The sequence below is a fragment of the Theropithecus gelada genome, chromosome 5, assembly GCF_003255815.1.
Source record: "Theropithecus gelada isolate Dixy chromosome 5, Tgel_1.0, whole genome shotgun sequence".
Classification (NCBI taxonomy): domain Eukaryota; kingdom Metazoa; phylum Chordata; class Mammalia; order Primates; family Cercopithecidae; genus Theropithecus; species Theropithecus gelada.
In genome coordinates this window covers 55189803-55211989 of record NC_037672.1, presented here as the reverse complement: position 1 = coordinate 55211989, position 22187 = coordinate 55189803, and the positions used below count along the sequence as shown (strand labels likewise).

Here is a 22187-nt window from a genome sequence, read left to right as displayed (position 1 = left end):
TCAGGAAAATTCTCTTGCTACTAAAAGGAAAAAGTATATATAAGAAGTACCTACATAAACTCAGAACCACACACATATTTTTTAATTTATGGAATCAAACTCTTAGAGCTGAAAAGATTTTAATCTGTTCAGTCTAACTAATTATCTTAGAGATAAGGAAACAAAGCCCAGTTTAAATGACTTACGGGAGTTAGTATTGGCAGAGAAGAAATAACTATTTTAAAGCAAGTCATTATGAACTTACACCTATTTAGAGCTATAAAATCACTTCATGTATACAAAACAATAAAGTTTAAAAATTGATATAGCACTCATGAATACAGCAACAGGAGGTTTACAAAAACAGTATCAGGTGACATGATTTCAGATTCTGTAGTTATTTTAAAAAATAAAGGAAAATGATGAACAAAATTGTTGGAAGTATTCAACAACTTACATGAAATGGACACCTTAAAAGACACAAACTTCCAAAGCTCACTCAAGAAAAAAAAAGACAGCCTGAATTGCCCTATATCTATTAAGATGATTGATTTTTTTCTTTTTGGAGACAGAGTCTCACTCTGCCACTCAGGCTGAAGTGCAGTGGTATGATCTTGGCTCACTATAACCTCTGCTCCCAGGTTCAGGCTCTTCTCCTGCCTCAGCCTCCCGAGTAGCTGGGACTACAGCTGTGTGCTACCACGTTTAGCTAATTTTTTTTTTTTTTTTTTTTTGTATTTTTAGTAGAGACATAGTTTCACCATGTTTGCCAGGCTGGTCTTGAACTCCTACCCTCAAGTGACCCGTTCGCATCAGCCTCGCAAGGTGTTAGGATTACAGGCGTGAGCCACCACACCTGGCCAAGATGATTTAATTTATAGTTTAAAATACTCCACAAAGAAAATTCCAGCCCCATGTTGTTTCACTAGGGAATTCTACTAAAAATGTAAGGAAAAAATAATAGCAATTCTATACAAACACTATTAGAACATTGAAGAGAAGGGTATATACTTACCAACTCATTCTATGAGGGCAGCATTACTGTGATTTCAAAATCAGACAAATACATTACAGAAAATAAAACTACAAACCAATATGTCTTACAAACATAGATGCAGAAATTCTTAAGAAAACTTTAATAAATTAAATCCAACGATATATAAAAATGATAGCACATCATGATCAAATGGATCCTAGGAATGCAAGATTGGTTTAACATTCACAAATCAATCAATATAATTGACCATAGTAATGGCTAAAAAAAGGAAAACTATATTATCTTTTTAATAGATACAGAAAAAACATTTGGTAACTTCTAATATCCATTTCAATCTTAAAAAGCTCTCAACTAGGGGCCAGGTGTGGCAGCTCACACCTGTAATCCCAGCACTTTGGGAGACTGAGGCAGGAGGGACTGCTTGAGTTCGGGAGTTCGTGACCAGCCTGCAAAACATGGTGAAACCTCGTCTCTACAAAAAATACAAAAATTAGTCAGGTGTGGTGACATACACCTGTAGTCCCAGCTATTCAAGAGGATGGCTTGAGCTCAGGAGGTTGCAGTGAGCCAAGATAGCACCACTGCACTCCAGCCTGGGCAACAGAATGAGGCCCTGTCTCAAAAAAAAAAAGAAAAGAAAAAAAACAAAACTCTCATATAGGAGTAGAAAGGAACTACCTCAACCTAATAACAGGTATCTTCACATCATACTTACTGGTAAATCATTGACTCTTCCCCTAAGATCAGGAATAGATCAAGCGTATCTGCTCTCATTACTTATATTGAACATTGTATTCTAAGTTCCAACTAGTGCAAATAAAACAAGACAAAAGGCATCCAGATTAGAAAAAAGTAAAACTGTATGTATTTGAATATGACATGTTCTATATAGAAAATTTGATAGAATCCAAAAAAGCCACTTGAACTCATAAATGTTTAACAAGTTGAAAGATACAAGATCAATATGCAAAAAACAACTCTTTTACTATTTAGAAATAGTTAAAAAAAATGTAAAACATGGAATACAAAATTTAACAATATGAAAAAATTAGGAATAAACCTGACAAGAGATATGAAGTCCTATGTAACAAAACTAAAATACAGTGCTGAGAGAAATTAAAGAACACCTAAATAGATAGAGAGCTACAGTGTGTTCCTGTATTGAAAGACTCAGTATTGTTCAGATGTCAATTTTCTCTAAACTGATCTCTAGATTCAGTGCAATTCCAACAGGCTATATTTTTTTGTAGAAAATGACAAGTGGATTGTAAAATCCTGATCTCAAGATTTATTATAAAGCTACAGTAATCAAAATAAACAACTAGATCATTTGAACATAATAGCATCCAGAAATAAATCCACACCTATATGGTCAATTGATTTTCAAGAAAGAAAGGATGCTCTTTTCGATGAATGGTGCTGTAATAATTGGATATCCATATACCAAAAATTAAAGTTCTTAAAAAAAATGAGACAGTAGTTGTGTCCCTGAGTTAGGCAGAGATGTCTTAAATAAGACAAATGTATGGTCCATAAAAGAAAAAAAGATACAGTGGACTTCATCAGAATCAAAAACATCCACTCTTCTAAACATATGGTTAAGAGAATGAAAGGAAAAGACCTACACTGGGAGAAAATATTTGCAATTTTTTTTTTTTTTTTTTTTTTTTAAGACAGAGTTTCCCTCTGTTGCCCAGGCTGGAGAACAGTGGTGAGATCTTGGCTCACTGCAACCTCCGCATCCCAGGTTCAAGTGATCCTCCCACCTCAGCCTCTCAAGTAGCTGGGATCATAGGAGTGTGCCACCATACCCAGCTGGCTATTTTCTCATATTTTAGTAAAGATGGGATTTTGCCATCTTGGCCAGGCTGGTCTGGAACTCCTGGCCTCAAATCATCTTCTGCCCACCTCGGCCTCCCAAAGAGCTGGGATTATAGGCATAAGCCACTGTGCCCAGCCAGCTACTGGAAGTTTCATAGACTGCCAGTGAAAATGTAAAATGATACAGCTTTACATTTGGGAAACGGACAGTTTCTTTAAAAGTTAAATAAACCTGCCACATACATTCCTAGTTACTTAAAAGAGATGAAACCGTATGTCCACACAAAGACTTGTACATGAATGTTCATAGCACATTTCTTTGTAGTAACCAAAAGCTGGAAACAATACAAATGTCTATCAACAAGTGAATAGATAAACACATTGTGATATATTCATATAATGAAACGCCACACATCAATAAAAAGGAGTGAACTATTGATACATGCAACAACATCGATTAATCTCAAAATAATTATGTTGAGTGAAGGAAGTCAGACAAAAAGTAGTACGTTCTATATGATTCTAATCTAAAACTCTAAAACATACAAACTAAGCTGTAGTGACAAAGCAGATGAGTGGTTGTTCAGGGATGAGAGATAATGATGGGGATGAAGCAGGGAATTATAAAAGATCATGAGGAAACTTTTAGAGGTGATGGACATATTAATTATCTTGATTTGATTGCCATAATAGTTTCACAGGCATATTCATATGTCAGAACATCAAATTGTACTCTTTTAGTATGTACAATTATTGTATGTCAGTTATTCCCTAACAAATATGCTCAACCAAAAGGAGTATCATCAAATATTTTTTCAAAAATTGTTTAAATTTAGAGCTTGATGTTTTTTCTTATTAATTTTAAACTGTGTTTTTAAAAGAAAAATGGTTTTCAGTCAAATGCTATACCTGACTTTTTTGAGCCAAATGTTCATTTTTTCTCTTTGTAGATCAGCAGGAGTAGACTACCCACCTTTAAAATATATGTATAATAGAATTTTCTAATAAGTGTATTTAAATTAGTTTATTGAATTTAGTTTTTAAAATGACTAAAAACATTTTTTAAAATGAAAAAAATTCAGAACGCTGAAAACATTAAAAATAGACAATGTTATGGGATTGTGTTCCTCAAAAATTCATGAAGTCCTAACCCCTAATACCTCAAAATAGGACTATATCGAAGATAGGGTTTTCAAAGAGCTAATAATGTTAAAATACAGTTATTAAGGTGGGGCCTAATGCAATATGACTAGTGTCCGTATAAGAAGAGGAAATTAGGACATAAACACATACAGAAGGAAAACTATGAGAAGATACAGGGAGAAGATGGCCACCTATAAGCCAAGAAGAGAGTCCTCAGAAGAAACCAACCCTGCCAGCACCTTGATTTTGCACTTTTACGAAAGTAAAGAATTGTGAGAAAATAAATTTCTCTAACTTAAGTCATCCATTCTGTGGTACTTTGTTATAGCAACCCCAAAAAATGAATACAGGCAGAATGAAAAAAATTAATAAAACATCTAGAAATAAAATATATGGTGACTAAATTTAAAACCTCAGTGGAGATCTTCAACAGATTAAACAGATTATCATTATTTATTTATTTATTTATTTATTTATTTGTATTTCTTAATTTTTTTTGAGATGGAGTCTTGCTCTGTTGCCCAGGCTGGAGTGCAGTGGTGCAATCTTGGCTCACTGCAAGCTCCGCCTCCCAGGTTTACGCCATTCTCCTGCCTCAGCCTGCCGAGTAGCTGGGACCACAGGCACCCGCCACCACACCCGTTTAATTTTTGTACTTTTAGTAGAGACGGGGTTTCACCTTCTTAGCCAGGATGGTCTCGATCTCCTGACCTCATGATCCGGCCGCCTTGGCCTCCCAAAGTGCTGGGATTACAGGCATGAGCCACCGCACTGGGCCATTTTTATTTTTAATTATTATGCCTACATACTAGTTATTTTTGAGGTACATGTGATATTTTGAAAAAAGCATACAGTGTATAATGGTCAAATCAGGGTAGCTGGGGTATTCATCACCTCAAGCATTTATCATTTCTTTGTATTAAGAACATTCAAATTCTACTCTTTTAGTTATTTTGAAATATGCAATAAATTGTTAATTGTAGTTGCCCTATTGTACTACTGAACATTACATCTTATTTTTTCTAACTATTTTTATACCCATTAACCATCCTCTCTTTATCCCCATTCCCTACTAACCTTCCCAGTTTCTGGTAACCATCATTCTACTCTCTATCTCCATGAGTTCAATTTTATTTTTGAAGCTCTCACCTATGAGTGAGAACATGTGAAATTTGTCTTCCTGTACCTGGCTTATTTCACTTAACATAATATCCTACAGTTCCATCCATGTTGCAAATGAAATAATTTTATTATTTTAATATGGCTGAATAATATCTGTTGTGTATATATGCCACATTTTCTATACCCATTCATCTGTTGATAGATACTTGAGATGATTCTATAACTTGGCTATGGTGAGTAGTGCTGCCATAAACATGGGAGTGAAGATATCTCTTTGATACACTCATTTCCTTTGTTTGGGATAGATGCCTAGCAGTGGGATTGCTGAATCATATGGTAGTTGCATTTTTTTTTTTTTTTTTTCGAGGAACCTCCACACTATCCTCCATAGTGGCTGTAGTAATTTACATTCCCACCAACAGTATACAAGGGTTCCCCTTTCTCCTCATCCTCACCATCATTTATGATTGCCTTTCTATTTTATACAAGTCATTTTAACTAGAGTGAGATGATATTTCATTGTAGCTTTAAATTTCTCTGATTAATGATTTTGAGCCTTTTTTATATACTTGGCTGTTTGTATGTCTTCCTTTCAGAAATGTCTGTTCAGATCCTTTGCCCACTTTTTAATGGGATTATTTGTTTTTTTCTCTTAAGTTGTGTTCCTTATATATTCTGGTTATTAATCTATCAGATGGATAGTTTACAAATATTTCTCCCATTCTGTGGGTTTTTTTTTTTGTTGTTTCCCTTCCTACGCAGAAGCTTTTTAGCTTGATGTGATCCTATTTGTTCAATTTTGCTGTGAACAAAAATGGTTTGGTTGCCTGTACTTCTGAGATCTTACACAAGAAGTCTTTGTGCACACCAGTGCCCTAGGGTTTTTCCTCAATGTTTTTTCCTAGTAGTTTCATTGTTCCAGGTCTTAGATTTAAGTTTTTAATCTATTTTGATTTGATTTTTGTATATGGCAAGAGATAGGGGTCTGTCTTCATTCTTTGACATATGGATATTGTTTTCCCAGCATCATTTATCGAAGAGACTGTCCTTTCTCTAATATATGTTCCTGGCACCTTGGTCAAAAGTCAGTTCACTGTGAATGTACGAATTTATTTCTGGGTTCTCTATTCTTTTTCCTTTGCCTATGTGTCTGTTTCTATGCTAGTACCATGCTGTTTTGGTATCTATAGCGTTGTAGTATAATTTGAAGTCAGGTAATGTGATGTTTCCAGCTTTGTTCTTTTTGCTCAAGATTGCTTTGGCTATTCTGGGTCTTTTGTGGTTCCATATAAATTTTAAGATTTTGTTCTATTTCTGTGAAGAATTTCATTGATATCCTAGTAGTGATTGTATTGAATCTGTAGATTGCTTTAGACATGCATCATGTCTAAACATGTGTCATATCTAAACGCATGTCAACTACAGACATGTGTCATGCTTGGTTAATTTTTATTTAAACATTTAAACAATTTTTTTTTTGAGACAGAGTCTCGCTCTGTCACCCAGGCTGGAGTGCAGTGGCCAGATCTCAGCTCACTGCAAGCTCCGCCTCCCCAGTTTACGCCATTCTCCTGCCTCAGCCTCCTGAGTAGCTGGGACTACAGGTGCCTGCCACCACGCCCGGCTAGTTTTGTTTTTTTTTTTTTTTTTTTTTTGTATTTTTTTAGTAGAGACGGGGTTTCACCGTGTTAGCCAGGATGGTCTCGATCTCCTGACCTCGTGATCCGCCCATCTCGGCCTCCTGAAGTGCTGGGATTACAGGCTTGAGCCACCGCGCCCGGCCACATTTAAACAATATTGATTAGTCCAATCCACGAACATGGAGTATCCATCCATTTTTGTGTATCCTCTTCAATGTATTTTCATCATTGTTTTGTTTTATTTTGTTTTGTTTTGTGGTGGAATCTTGCTCTGTCACCCAGGCTGGGGTCCAAAGGCACGATCTTGGCTCACTGCAGCCTCTGTCTCCTGGGTTCAAGTGATTCTCCCTGCCTCAGCTTCCCAAGTAGCTGGGATTACAGGCACCCACCACCACACCCAGCAAGACAGGCTCAAGTGATCCTCCCATCTCAGCCTCCTGAGGAGCTGGGACTGCAGACATGCGTCATGCCTGGCTAAGTTTTGTATTTGTTTGTAGAGAAGGGGTTTCACCACGTTGCCCAGGCTGGTCTCAAATTCCTGAACTCAGACTATCCACCTGCCTCAGCCTCCCAAAGAGCTGGAATTATAGGTATAAGCCATTGCACCCGGCCTGTTTTATAGTTTTAATTGTAGAGATCTTCTACTTCTTTGGTTAAGTTTATTCCTAGGTATTTTATTTTATTTGTAGCACTTGTAAATGGAATTACTTTCTTAATTTCTTTGTCATATTGTTTGCTAATGGTATAGAAATGCTACTGATTTTTGTATGTTGAGTTTTGTATCCCTTAGCTTTACTGAATTTGTTTATCAGTTCCAAAAGTTTTCTGGTAGAGTGTTTAGGTTTTTCTAAATACAAGATTATATCATTTGCTAGTAAGAATAATTTGACTTCTTCTTTTCCAATTTGGATGTCCTTTATTACTTCTCTTATCTAATTGCTGTGGCTAGAACTTCTAGTTCTATTTTGAATAAAAGTGGAAGTAGGCATCCTTATCTTGTTAGGGATCTTAGAGGAAAAGCTTTCAGTTTTTCCCCGTTCAGTACTAGCTGTGGGTTTGTCATATATGGCCTTGATCATGTTGAGGTATGTTCCTTCTGTACTGTTTGCCGAGAGTTTTTATCATGAAGAGATGTTTAATTTTATTGAATGCTCTTACAGCATGTATTGAAATAATCATATGGTTTTTGTCTTTTATTCTGTTGATATGATATCTCCCATTTATTGATTTGCCCATGTTGAACTATCCTTCCATCCCTGGGATGAATCCCACTTGAACATAATGAATGATCTTTTTGCTGTGTTGTTTAATTCAGATTGCTAGTATTTTCTTGAGGATTTTTGCATTTCTATTTATCAGTAATACTGGCCTGTAGTTAGTCTCCGTCCCTCTCTCCCTCCATCCCTCCCTCCCTCCCTCCCTCCCTCCCTCCCTCCCTTCCTTCCTTTCTGATGTATTTTTGTCTGGTTTTAATATCAGGGTAATACTAGCTTCAGAGAATGAGTTTGGAAGTATTCCTACCTCCTTGATTTATTGGAATCATTTGAGTAGGGTTTGTATTACCTTTTTAAATGTTTAGTAGAATTCAGCAGTGAAGCCATCAGGTCCTGGGCTTTTCTTTGATGGGAGACTTTTTATTACTGCTCTTATCTCATTACTTGTTATTGGTCTATTGTTACTTGGATTTCTTCATGGTTCAGTCTTGGGTGTATGTTTCTAGGAATTGATCCATTTCTTCTAGGTTTTCCAATTTATTGGGATATTGTTTCTCCTAGTAGTCTCTAATGATCCTTTGAATTTCTGTGATATCAGTTGTAATGCCTCCTTTTTCATCTCTGCTTTTATTTAATTGGGTCTTGTCCCTTTTTTTTCTTACCTTGGCTAAAAGTTTGTCAATTTTGTTTATCTTTTCAAAAAACCAATTAGCCAGGTGCAGTGGCACACATCTGTGGTCCAAGCTACACAGGAGGCTGATGCAGAAGAATTGGATCAGCTGAGACTGGGAGTTTGAGGCTTCAGTGCACTATGATCACACCTGTGAATAGCCACTGTATTCTAGCTTGGGCAACATAGTGTTGGACCATCTGTTAAAAAACAAAAAGCAAAAAAACCCCAAAGAAATCCAATTTTTTTGTTTGGTTGATCTTTTGTATTTTTTTTAAATCTCAATTTTAATTATTTTTGCTCTGATCTTTCTTTTATTCTACTAATTTTGGGTTTGGTTTGCTAATGCTTTCTCTTTAAAAGTTATTGTAGTTATTATTTTTGATGGGTTTTTCTTTTCGTCTACTAAAATATGCATGATTTATACACAACAATTACAGTGTTAGAGTATTCTGTATTTTTTTGTGTACTTATTATCACCAGTGTATTTTATTCTGTGAGATAATTTCTTGTTGCTCATGTTTATTCTTCCATATTAAAGACCTCTCTTTAGCATTTTTTGTAAGACACATCTGGTGCTACAAAATCCATCAGCTTTTGTTTGTCTGGGAAAGTCTTTATCTCTCCTTCATGTTTGAAGGATAATTTTGCTAGATATAATATTCTAGGTTGGAACAGATTTTTCCTTCAGCATTTTGAATGTGTCATTCCATTCCCTCCTGGCCTATGAGGTAGGTGTCCAGTAGGAATTCTGCTGTCAGACATGTCAGAGCTCCTTTGTATGTTATTTTTATCTTTTCTCTTGCTGCTTTTAGGACCCTTTCTTTATCCTTCTCTTTTGAGTTGATTATTATATACCTTGAGGTAGTTTTATTTGAGTTAAATCTTCTTGGTGTTCTTTGATCTTTTTGTACTTGGATATTCATACTGTAGGTTTGAGAAGTTTTCTGTTATTAAACTTTCTATTGCACTCTCTCTTTATATCCTCTTTAAGGCCAATAATTCTTATATTTGCCCTTTTGAGGTTATTTTCCAGCTCTTGTAGCCAAACTTTATTCTTTTTTTTTTTCTTTCTTATTTTTCCCCCAACTGTGTATTTCCATATAGCCTGTTGTTGAGCTCATCAGTTTTTTCTTCTGCTTGATCAGTTCTGCTGTTGAGATTCTCTGATGCATTTTTCAGTTTGTTGTTTGAATTTTTCAGTTCCAGATTTTCTGCTTGATTTTTTAAATTTTAATCTCTTTGTTAAATTTCTCTGATAGAAATCTGAATTCTTTTTCTTGTTTTCTTGATATTCATTGAGTTTCCTCCAGAGAGCTTTTTTGAATTTCCTTTCTGAAAGGAGTATCTTCATCACTCCAAGATTGGTCACTAGTGTCTTATTTAGTCCATTTGGTGAAGTCATGTTTCCTTGTGTGTCCCTGATGCTTTCGGACATTCATTGATGTCTGGGCATTGAAGAGTTAAGTATATATTCCCGTCTTTGCAGTCTAGTCTTGTTTGTATCCAACTTTCTTGACAAGACTTTCCATGAATTCAGAGGGGATTGAGTATTGTGATCTAAGCCTGCAATTACTGCAGCCATTTCAGCACTAGGGAGCGCCCTAAGCCCAGGAGCACTGCAACTCTTGCAGACCGCTAAATACGCTGCCTTGGTAAACTTGGATAAGATAAGGAAGATTCCCTAGGTTAGCAGGCACAGCCGCTTGCTCTCTTTTCTCTCTTTTCCCCAGTCAGAAGGAACCTCTCTCTGTACTAGGCTGCCTGGAGTGGGGGGAGAGGTGACACAGACTTTCCTGTGATCACCACAGCTGACACTGCAGAGCCTCACCTGAAGGCTTGCAGACCAGCACAGTACTGGGGTTCACCCAAGACACATGGCCACTACTGCCTAGCTGCTGCTGATATTTATTCAAGGACCATGACCACTTTAGTCAGCAGGTGGTGAATCTGACTGGGACTGAGTCTGTTCCGTCAGGACAGTGCATTTTCTTCTGGCCCAGAATGGGTCTAGAAACACCATCTAGGAGCAAAGGCTTGGAATTGGGGGCTTCAGGAATCTGCTAAGTTGGTGCCCAAGTTGTGAGACAAAGTCCTCTGTGCTCTTCCCACTCTATCCTCCACATGGAAGGTGTCTCCCCAAGAGCTGCACTGCCTGGAGTTGGAGAGGGGTGATACAGGCACTCCCTTAGCTGCCACAGTTGGTTTTGCACTGGGTTGCATCCCAAGTCCACTGCCTCTGAGACTAGTGCAGCACCAGGGTTTGCCCTAGGACTGCAGTCCTTGTGGTCTGACTGCCACTCAAATTTATTCTGTGATCCAGGCCACTTTAGTCAGCTGGTAGTGAAGCCCCACTGGCCTGAAACTGGGTTCTTCTCGCTGGAGTTGGGGATTCCCCTCTAGCCCACTGGTGGTCTGAATGCTCCCTCATAGGCATTGACAGAATTCCTACCTGTGTTGTGTTTTGCTGTGACAGAGCAGCACTAAGCTCCATTGTAAAGTCCCCCGCTGACTTCACTGTCTCCTCCAAGCACATAGACTCTCCTCACTTCACTGCCTGGAATTGGTGTAGTCAATGCAAGACTGTCTCTCCTACACTCTTGAGTGCCTCTTTCCTTGATAAAAAGTGCCTGGTTTGAACATAGGTACTTTTATCACTCACCTGACATTTTTGTTCTTATGAAGGTGCTTTCTTGCGTGGATGGTTGTTCAATTTACTGTTCCTGATGGGGGATTATTGCTCAGGGTTCTATTTGGCCATCTTGCTCTGTCTTCTTCTTCCTGGTTATTTTTTAAAACTTCTATTTTCTTTTCAAAGACAAAATTAGTAAACTAGAAAATAGGGCTGAAGAGATCACCCTAATACTAAAAACAGGAGAGAGTTCAGGTTTATGGGGCATTGAATGAGAAGGTCCAGCATACCTCTGAGTTCCAGAAGGAAAACCAAGAGGATAGGAAACAGAACAATTAATGAAGATATAATAGTTGATAATTTTTGAGAGCTGATAAAATATATAGATCTTCAAATTCTAGAAGCTTAAGTCACAGTCAAAATTTTTTTTAAAATTCTACACATAGATTAATGGGATTGGAAATATAGGACACCATAAACAAGCAGAAGGTTTTTAAAGCAGTCAGAGAGAAAAAGAAAGCTGAATTATCTACAAAGGAAAAAGAATTAGCTTAAGAGCAGACTGAACAGTAAAAATAAGGTCAGAATTTGGTAGAATTAAATAAATTCTTAAAACTGCTTAATTTCACTAAGAAAATCTTAAAACTGCTGTGAGGATACATCATAATTATTTTAAGAAAAAAGAAAATATCACTATAACAACTTACAATAACATTTTCTAATAGAAATATCATAAACATCGTATATAATTTAATGTTCTCTATGACCTGCATTAGAAGGATGAAAAGAGATAGATGAAATTAATTTCTATGTTTTATTTAATCCAATATATTAAAAATATCATTTTCATATGTAACTGGTATGAAAAAGTATTAGTAAGATGTTGTACACTTTATTTGTATTAAGTCATCATCAAAATCTAACACTCATAGCGTATGCCAATTCAGACTCTAAATTTTATAAAAAATATTTATATTTCATAAAATATACAGATGAAAAAGTAATTTACATGCCTAAGTTGTTATAATCATACTTAGAAGTTTTCTAATATCTGATTAAGTATTCATCTGAAAATTAAATTTTAAATAAATTAAAAACTCAATTCCTCAGTTTCAGAAGCCACATTTCAAATTTTTAAAAGTGACCAGGCGTAGTGGCTCACACCTGTAATCCCTGCACTTTTGGAAGCCAAGGTGGGTGGATCACCTGATGTCAGGAGTTCAAGACCAGCCTGGCCAACGTGGTGAAACCCCAATCTACTACAAATACAAAAATTAGCTGGGCGTGGTGGTGCATGCCTGTAGTCCCAGCTACTCAGGAGGCTGAAGCAGGAGAATTACTTGAACCTGGGAGGCAGAAGTTGCAGCGAGCCGAGATCGAGACACCGCACTCCAGCCTGGGTGACAGAGTAAGACTCTGTCTCAAAAACAAAACAAAACAAAACAAAAACTTAGAAGCCACACGTGGCTGATAGCCACTGCATTGGAATGTACAGATAGAATTTGATGTCTTTCTAAACTTTGGTTCAAGATTAAGGTCAAAACAAAACATTTTCATATGAAAACTGTGCGTACTTATGTATTTCAGGAAGAAGGAAATAAAACCCAGAAGGAAGAAAAAGGTTCAAGAAGGAACAGTAAGCAAAAGAATCAGTCAACTTGATGATCAATCTAAGCAAACAATGGCTGTATAAAACATCAACAGCAATCATCTCAAATTTAAAATTATAAGTAAAACAGTAGTATGGGAGACCGATGTAGGTGATAGGAGTTAAAGCAGTCTAAGGGTTGATCTGTTTATGAGAATAATATCTATAATTAGCCTTAGAGTTTGCATAGTTCAAATATCGTTAAAGTTTTTGGCAATAATCACAAAATAAAAAAGAAAATGTAGAACTTCCAATCTGGTAGAAACAAAGGAGAATAAGTAACACAATTAAATCATAAGAAGACAGCCAAAGCATGAACTTCAAATTGATTTCCTTTTTTTTAAAAAAGGACTTTATAGTAAATATAGAAAAGTTTATGGGTTAAAAGTTTTAAAGTAAATCTTTGTACAGGGTATGCAGCTTTTAAAAGATCAAATTCTAACGAGTGCCTTAATATTATATTCCTTATTATCTGTAGCCATAATTTTGTTGATTAAGAGGGTGTATCAGGTGTCTTTGACATGCTACATCTTGCCCTGCATTCGTAACTCTGGAATTAACAGGTCCTTCAAGTTAAAGTGTTTGAACTGTATGAAATTACCCATTTGTTCCCTGGAAACAAACTATAAAACACAAAATTAAATTTAATATCTAAGATGCTTAATATGAATAATGTAGGTTATTTGATAAGTATATGACACGCTTGTAGCAAACAACCCCTTCCCCACAAACACAGTCAATACCCTGTGTTTTAATTTAAAATTATTTTGACTTCAGATGTTCTAAACAGCCAGTTTTATAAATTTAAATAGCCATACAGTTAGATAGGAGAGTTGCTACAGTTCATCTTCTCTAGTCCTATCCTTGGTGATAAATGTTACTTTTACTCACTATATTTATTGTTTAAATTTTTATACTTAACAGAGGTTTTATTATTGTTGAGGTATAACATATATTGCAAACAACATTAGTCTTAATTGTACAGCCTGATTAATTTTATGAATGTACACACTCATACAGTCACCACTCAGATTCAGATACAGAGTATTTTCAGTACCTGGAAGACTCCATGTTCCCTCCTAGTCAATTGTTGTTTACCAAGGGTAATCACTACTATGACATATCACACAGGTAATGTTTGCCTGGTTTTGAACATCATAAAAATAGAATCATACAATGTGAACTCTTGGGTGTCTGACTTCTTTTACTCAACATTCTGTGAGACATTCAGATTATGTAACTAAGGTTTTTACAGAAAACATTTTACAGGTATTTCTCAATATCTTTTCTCCAATATAGAAATTAAAAGAGAACTTTACACCTTGTATCATTTAGTAACAAGTTAAAATTTTACTTTCTTGGGGTGATGTGTATCAGCCATAGTTACCATTTTTATAAGAAATGTATACTATTTTTTTAAAAATTGAATAGTTTACCATTCAAATAATCTTCCTTCTTCCTTTTCTTTTTGAGAAGGAAAATGTCTTTACAACGTGTCAGGGCAGAGGGCGGTGAGGGAGATATGTCAGTAGCAACAGAGAATGGCATTAGTGATCAGAAAAATATTTTTTGTGAGTACCTACAGAGAACGTGGTTCCATGAAAACACAAGACAAAGCCAGTTCCTTTCTGGAAAGATATATTTTTTTTTCCTCTGGAAACTAAAAATATACTATTCTTCATTGACCTTTTCATCCAATTCTCCAAAAATGAAATAAATGCCAGTCACCTTTGATATTATTCATGTTTCTGTCTTTGTATAAATTTCAGGCCCTTGAAAGTAAAATGAAATCACTGAGTTTATTCTTTAAATTCTGTATCTGCTCCTCTTACACCCCCGCCCCCAAGATTTATGCAGATTGCAGAGGTGGAAGAAAAAAGATCTCTTTTGAAACTTTGTCTGCACTTGCAAAAAAAAAAAAAAAATCAAAAACCTGTTGCTTTATAAAAGTCCTTCACTGTAAAACTTTTTTTTTTACTGGTAATTATCTCTGTTGTAGTTTATTTTGTCTGGCAAAATGTAATGTGGCAGCTGTAAAATCTACAGAGGCTATAATGAAATTGTTAGGTGGCAACAGAAATACTAGCATTTTAAAAGACTTAGCATATCATTCCAAAATTGCTTTGACAAAATTGTTAAGCTAACAATAAGATCAAGTTTTTAAATACAATTTACCATTCATGGTTAACATTTTTATAGCTGCTTTAACAAGATGGTCAAATAAGATATGATTGTTATATTTTTATTTCTTATTTATTTATTTATTTGAAACAGAATCTCACTCTGTCACCAGACTGGAGTATAGTGGCGCAATCTCGGCTCACTGCAACCTTTGCCTCCCAGGTTCAAGTAGCTCCTGCCTCAGCCTCCCAAGTAGCTGGGACTACAAGCGCGCACCACCATGCCCAGCTAAGTTTTGTAATTGTAGTAGAGATGGGATTTTACCATGTTGGCCAGGATGGTCTTGATCTCTTGACTTCGTGATCCACCTGCCTTGGCCTCTCAAAGTGCTGGGATTACAGGCATGAGCCACCGCGCCCAGCTGTTATATTTTTAAAAAGAAACCACTTTTAAGCAAACTGTCTTTTAGAAGTCTGCAGCTAAAATATTACACATACATAGAGTAATTTTGCTCTCAAAGTTTGGGTACTCTTCAGGGAAATAAAAAAATTGATATGAATTCCATGACCTTGAGGTACTGGTTGTATGCCTAATGCATTTGTGTATCAGACAGGGTAAGAGATTAAAGGTGCTCACCTCATACACTATGGATATTTATTGGATTTATAGAAAGTGTTGGATTACAGGCACTTACCACAGCTACTTGGAAGCAGAAGCAGGAGGACTGCTTGAGCCCAGAAGTTTGGGGATGCAGCCAGCTATGATTGCACCACTGCTCTCCAGCCTGGGTGATAGAGTGAGACCCCAACTCTTAAAAATAAATAAGTAAATATAGAAAGTGTTACAGAAGAAACAAAATGCTTAGGAAGTTCATTTGTAGTTTGTTTTACTTTGGGAATGAGATAGAAAAAGCCAAATGAAGTTAATGTTTAATTAAGTGGTGTAGGGGAAAAGAAATATCTTTTTCTTATCCATTGCTAGGTTCATGGCTGAGGACCCTGTAAAAAAAGACAGATTAACAAGAGAAAAGCATACAAATTTATGGTATATAAGTTTTATGTAACACAAGAGCCTTTGGAATTGAAAACCCAAAGTAATAATTAAACCTGTGGGGGATTTTGCGCTGTTTGATGGAGAAGTGGATGGGATTGAGAGTATAATTTGATAATAAAGTGTGATCTAATGGTAATAAACTGGGGGAAACTTAGCACAGCCTTTTTGATCAGATTCTTCTTTGTGTCCTTGTGTGTTCAGAGATGAGGATGTTTCTTTCCTCTAGCTATACAAAGGGCACGTCTTGCATGAAGGTTCAGAGGAAAGGGTGGGAGAAGGTCAGAGAGTGACCTTCCTGCTTCTGTGGTTTTCTCAAATACCAAGGTGCCATAATTTGGGGCAGTATGTTCTGAACCCCATCAGTGGATAAGGCAATTTATTTCTAAATGTCAGTGGCAGTCTCAATTTGGTACTCTTTAATCAGCTTCCATATTATAAATAGAGAAGAGCTATTTAGGTCTCATTTGTAGTCTGAAATTACTGATAGTTATTCTGCCTTTCTAATAAAATGACGTAACTATAATTTGGATAAAATAGTTACTTGTAACACTTTCCAGCTTGCTGTATCTCCTGTAAAATGCCTTACTTACAGCTTTGTAAGCTGCAAAACAAACAAACAAAAAGCATCAGGAAAGGATATAAAGTTATACATACCTCATCTTATTATATATTTAATACCAGTTAATTGACATATAATTGGAGCAAGTACAAGGTCAAGAAGCAACTTAATTAGTGATACCATTTTAATGTCCGTAATGAGAGCAGTGGTTTTTATTTGTGTGTAGGGTAGGTTGATACACATATTGGAATCTCCAGGAAGTTATTTTAAAATACTGTGTAGATTCCTGTACTCTGTCTCCAGAATTCACACAAAGTCCTCAGTGGATCAGGAAACAGAAAGCCTGCATAGTTTCTTAATTACCTTAAACTCCCAAAGTCAGACATTGTAAATAAGTTTGTTTCAGTATTCAAATAAGCCAAGTTGACTCTTATCTTAAATCATACTTGCAAATGTAACTAAAAGAGATTGGAGAATAAAGATCAAGAGTATTCTCTGGGTGAATAATTTAGAGTTTCTGGTATTTGAAAGTTGAAAGAAAACTTTGCTTTTCTTGATAGTGGAACTCCAAAATAGTTGTGTGTGTGTGGTCAGCAAAGTCTAAATTAGTAAGTTATTCTCAGGCAGGGCAGAAGGGCAACTTTAAAAGGTTGTGGATCTGTGTGGTATAGATTTTAAATGGGAAACAAAATCTTTTTCTTGCAAATATTTCAGTTAGGTAATTATAATGGCGTTGTACCTGATCTTTAGGAAAATTATAATTTGTATCCTTAAACCACTTTTATTCTAGAAGAAATATGTGAAAACAGAGTTACAAAAACTTTTTTCAGTATTTTGGCATGTAATTTTGGGAGATACAGTTTTTATTGATGGTAAGCATAAAGCAGTTGGTGGAAAAGGTGGAAGTGAAAGGGAAATCAAAGAGGAAGAACATAGTATTTCAAAGGAATAAAGTAAGCAGCTCCTCAGCATATGATAAGAAAGGAAGGAGGAATGAAAGGAACTGCTACTATTTCTTTCATGCTGCTTGAATCAAGTGGCCAGGCAGGCTTGCTGAAGAAGAAAGCAAGAAACCTGCTTCCCTCTATCCACATTGTCCAATCACTTAAGCCTTGTTACTTTTAATAATAACCAATTTGGTTTTACTAATATAGATTGTATATCACTTGTTTCATTAGTGTTTTGTTGCCAAGTAGCATAGTTCTGGAAGTACATAACAAAACACAACTACTGGAAGCCTAATTGATCAGTAGCCATACCAAGATTCCAGTGGTTGTGGTTTGGGCAAACAGCTTGCTTGTGTTTAGTCATTTTAAAAAGAGAGAAAATGTGTGTGTTTGTGTGGCTAATGTCATCATTAAGAAACAAAAATATCTTTTATCTCCTATTCATGAAACAGACCAATTTGGAGTAACAAGTTTGTATGATTTCATGTTATTAGAATACTGCAACTTGTATTACAAACAAACATTTCTAAAACTATACTGATACTGTACTGATAATGTGCATTCAAATAAATGTCTTCATTTTTACCTAAAGTTTTACCTAAAGTTAATGACTATGTATAGTAAAATACCAATTTGACAAATGTAGTTACTCGATGAGTACTAATTGGTTTGATCATCAAATCTTAAAGCAATTGTTCTAAATTGAGGATCTATACTAACTAGGAATACCATGTAATAAGTAATAAACAGACTACTTACAAAAAAGGATATTCCCCAAGAAATTAATTTTAATTAAAGAACAAATTGATACTTTGGGATACTTTGTACCTTAAATCATTTGTATTTCTCACATTTTTTTCTACGTAAAAGATGCCAACAAAATTTCCCAAAGATCTAGAATATAACAGTTTGAGAATTAAATCTATTATTCTGAAACTACAGTACTTGTCATGGATGATACGCTCTTTGTCTTCTGTGGGGGGAAAATGCTAAGTAGGTGATTGAGGACAAATTCAAGGAGTGAATTTTCTTAGCTGTGTAGTCTACAACTGGTATCTTTGAGAAAAGGTTTATTAAATAATAATAGTCACCACTTTTATATGGCACTTACTGCTGTATGCCAGGAACTGTTCTAAGTCTTTGGTTTTGGTTTTGGTTTTTTCATTAATCCTCACAGCAGCCTTATCTATGATGTGACAATGATTTTTATCAATAAGGAAATTCAGGCACAGAGGTGCTAAATAACTTACTGAAGATCACTGTATAAACCCTAAATATCAAACTTGGGATTTGAACCCAGGGATTCTGGCTTACACTGTACTGTCTCTCAGTAAAATGAGACTACATACTAAATTACTGAAGTCAGCTACTATAAAAAGAATGAAATGAAGCTGACAGTTTCTCTGATATTGAAGCGGCGTCATTTTCTGGGGTAAATACCAGAGGTTCGTAGACTCGCACCAAGAAGATTAAGGACAGGGACACACATAAGGAGTGAGTTTAGGAGCAGAGGTTTTAATAGGCAAAAGAAAGAGAAAGGAGAACAGCTCTCTCTTCTCTCTTCTCTCTCCTCTCTCTTCTCTCTCTGTTTCTCTCTCTCTCTCTCTCTAGAAGAGCAACTTAAAAAGGTTGTGGACCTGTGGTATAGATTTAAAATGGGAAGCAAATTAATTTTTGCAAATATTTCAATTAGATAATTATAATGGCATTGTACCTGATCTTTAGGGAAATTATAATTTGTATCCTTAAACCACTTTTATTCTAGGAGAAACATGTCAAAACAGGGTTACAAAAACATTTTCTTTTCTGCTAGAGAGAGAGAGTGAGAGAAGAAAAAGAGACTCCCGAATTGGAATTCTAGCCTGGAATGGGAGTGTACCAAATTTTATAGGCAGGCTTGAGGAGGCGGTATCTGATCTACATAGGGCCCACAGATTGGCTGGACCAGGTGTGATGTTTACATGGTGCATGGTGAAGTCTGGCCACCCCGTCCTAATCTTATTATGCAAATGTACTTTCCACTTGACCTGCACCATATTATCTGCTACTTGCTGTGCAGGTGGCTAGCAAAGAGAAGGGAAGATGGAGCCGCCATTTTGAACATGCCTAGTCCCAGGTAACATTTTCCTATTGGCACAGCTGCCAGTATTCACCCGTGCAAGCTTCCAGCTTGTTTGTCTGTCTGCAGCTCAATTGTACAGGCTGCTCTGTTAGAAAAGAAAATGATTTTGGTACTGCTTTTCATTAAAGGAAAACCTTACTGAGGACTTCCTTACTCTCACTATCTGCCTAAATAATTCCTTTTTAACTCCTATATCAGTATCTTTCCAAATCTTCTAGGTGAGTTTAGGGATTTGGGTGATTAGCAAGGTCTGACCAACTACCACCAGAATATAAATTCCTGAGAACCAAAGGCTCATAGGAGTTTAGTAAATGATGTTGCATGATTAGCTATACCAAGAAAACTTACATGTAAAATGTCTTTAAAGAGACTATGATTATCAATTTACCTTATTGTAGATATCAATTTCAATCGTTTACGCAATTTTATTTTCAATAAGGGGTTGCTATTCTATCCTGTATGGTATTAGACAAACAGAAGTTTTTTTAAAGTAGTAACAAAACTTTTGAGGAATTAATACAGCTTTATTTTGTAATCTACTTCTAGCATATACTATAATTTCCAGTGAACCTTAAATAATTTATCACAAAACTTACTATCAAGAAAACGTTAAGATATAGGGAAACTATTCTAAATCATTTATTTTCTGTTTGTGCATTGTTATACCAGATTATTGATTTAACAATGTATATATTGTATGAACATATGGACTAAATTTTTGAGAGAATTCCATATTGTAGAGGGACTTTATCAAATCCTTCAGAGTTTGGAACAGTGGCCTCTGCATACATTTTTGCCAGACACCCTAACAGAACATATAAAATGGGAAGACTAATTTCTTGTGCTTGAATAGGCAAAGGGATTTTTCCGATCAAAATGGTGTCATTATTGTTCTAAGTCTCAAAATGATTTCCTGATACTTTTGATGAGTGTTTCCTTACCATGTTTGTTGCCTCGTTAAGATTATTTCCCTAATTTTTAATAGTATATGTGGAAGATGAAAAATAAGGGGACAATCCAAAGGAAACGGCAAGAACCCTTAGGGAAAAAAAATGGATGAATATAAAATGATCTTAGTTTAAAAGAACATTGGAAAGAAGCTCTAAGGTGTTTCTTTGCGTATCAAATTTCTGCTTATCCTTAACCTTGCCTCTAGCTGCTTGAAATTCTGTTTAAGCAACTTTTCTGTGGAATATTGGTAAAATCTATAATCGTTAGACTACTGGAATCAATTCATATCAGATTTACTCTTTCATAATAGCATTCTTGAATGCAGTTAGCACACAATTAAAACACAGTGAATGGAATTACAAGCTTCTAGAATCCATTTTTAAATATTCTTTTGTTAGCATTTTTTGAAGGATTTTAAATACATTGCTTTAAATTTCTTCTTTTTAGTTAGACAAGATGAGTGAATTGAAGACTGATTCTAGCCACAACTCTAAATTCCCTTACTTTCAGGTTTGCATAACCCTTTAAAATTATTTAAAAATATTTTCTGTGGTTTCACTATGTTTTCTCAAGAGTCCAGTACTTAAATGTCATGTGTGTGTTTAGAGAATTTGACAGCAGTTTGTTATCACAGTTGCTTTAACTTTATTACAAGCCATTTAAAAATCACATTTGAAAATATTTGTGTAATTTCTCATTTTTTTCTTTCTTTCTTTTCTTTTCTTTTTTTCTTTTTTTTTCTTTTTCTTTTTTTTTTTTTTTTTTTTGAGACAGAGTCTCACTCTGTCACCCAGGCTGGAGTGCAGTGGTGTGATCTCGGCTCACTGCAACCTCTGCCTCTCAGGTTCAAGTGATTCTGCCTCAGCCTCCTGAGTAGCTGGGATTACAGGTACCCTCCACCTCACCCGGTAATTTTTTTTTTCTTTTTTTTTTTTAGTAGAGACAGGGTTTCTCTATGTTGGCCAGGCTGGTCTTGAACCCTGACCTCAGGTGATCCACCCACCTCAGCCTGCCGAAGTGCTGGGATTACAGGCATGAGCTACTGCGCCCGGCCTGTGTGTATTATTTTTAACAAGCAAAAGTGTGATCCTTCTTGGTAATTCTGTTTCTCACTGCTCTTCACCATTTCTCTGCCCAAAAGTCTTGCTGTTCCTTGTACAAACTTAGGAATTTCCTTACCCACATGCCTTTGCTTTGGCCATTTCTTCTTTTTAGAATCCTAATCTTAGCCATGGTCAAGTCATACCTATTAAAGGGCCACATATAAAAAAAGAAATTAATTCTTTATTGTAGTTGAAGTAATTTTGCTATCCTCCAAACTCTTTTTTTTCTTAGATACTTAATACTTTCTATCTTGTATTTATGTACATATTATCTCCCCAATAATACTTTAGACTCTATTAGCAAATGACCTGTAATGTTGAGAAGAAAATGTGTGTGTGTGTGTGTGTGTGTGTATATATATAGTGCTTAAAATACAGATATACTTTAAATGTTCAATAAAAGCAAACAATATATTGTATAAAAGTTGAAATATACAGTTTCATCATTACACATTGTACATATGT

At 35.6% G+C, this 22187-nt stretch overlaps 1 protein-coding gene across 5 annotated transcripts in view; it reads left to right on the top strand.

The window, feature by feature from the left end:
- The window catches only part of PTPN13 (protein tyrosine phosphatase, non-receptor type 13), a 223063-nt gene that overhangs the window by 45952 nt on the left and 154924 nt on the right, over positions 1-22187 (top strand). The window lies entirely within an intron of this gene.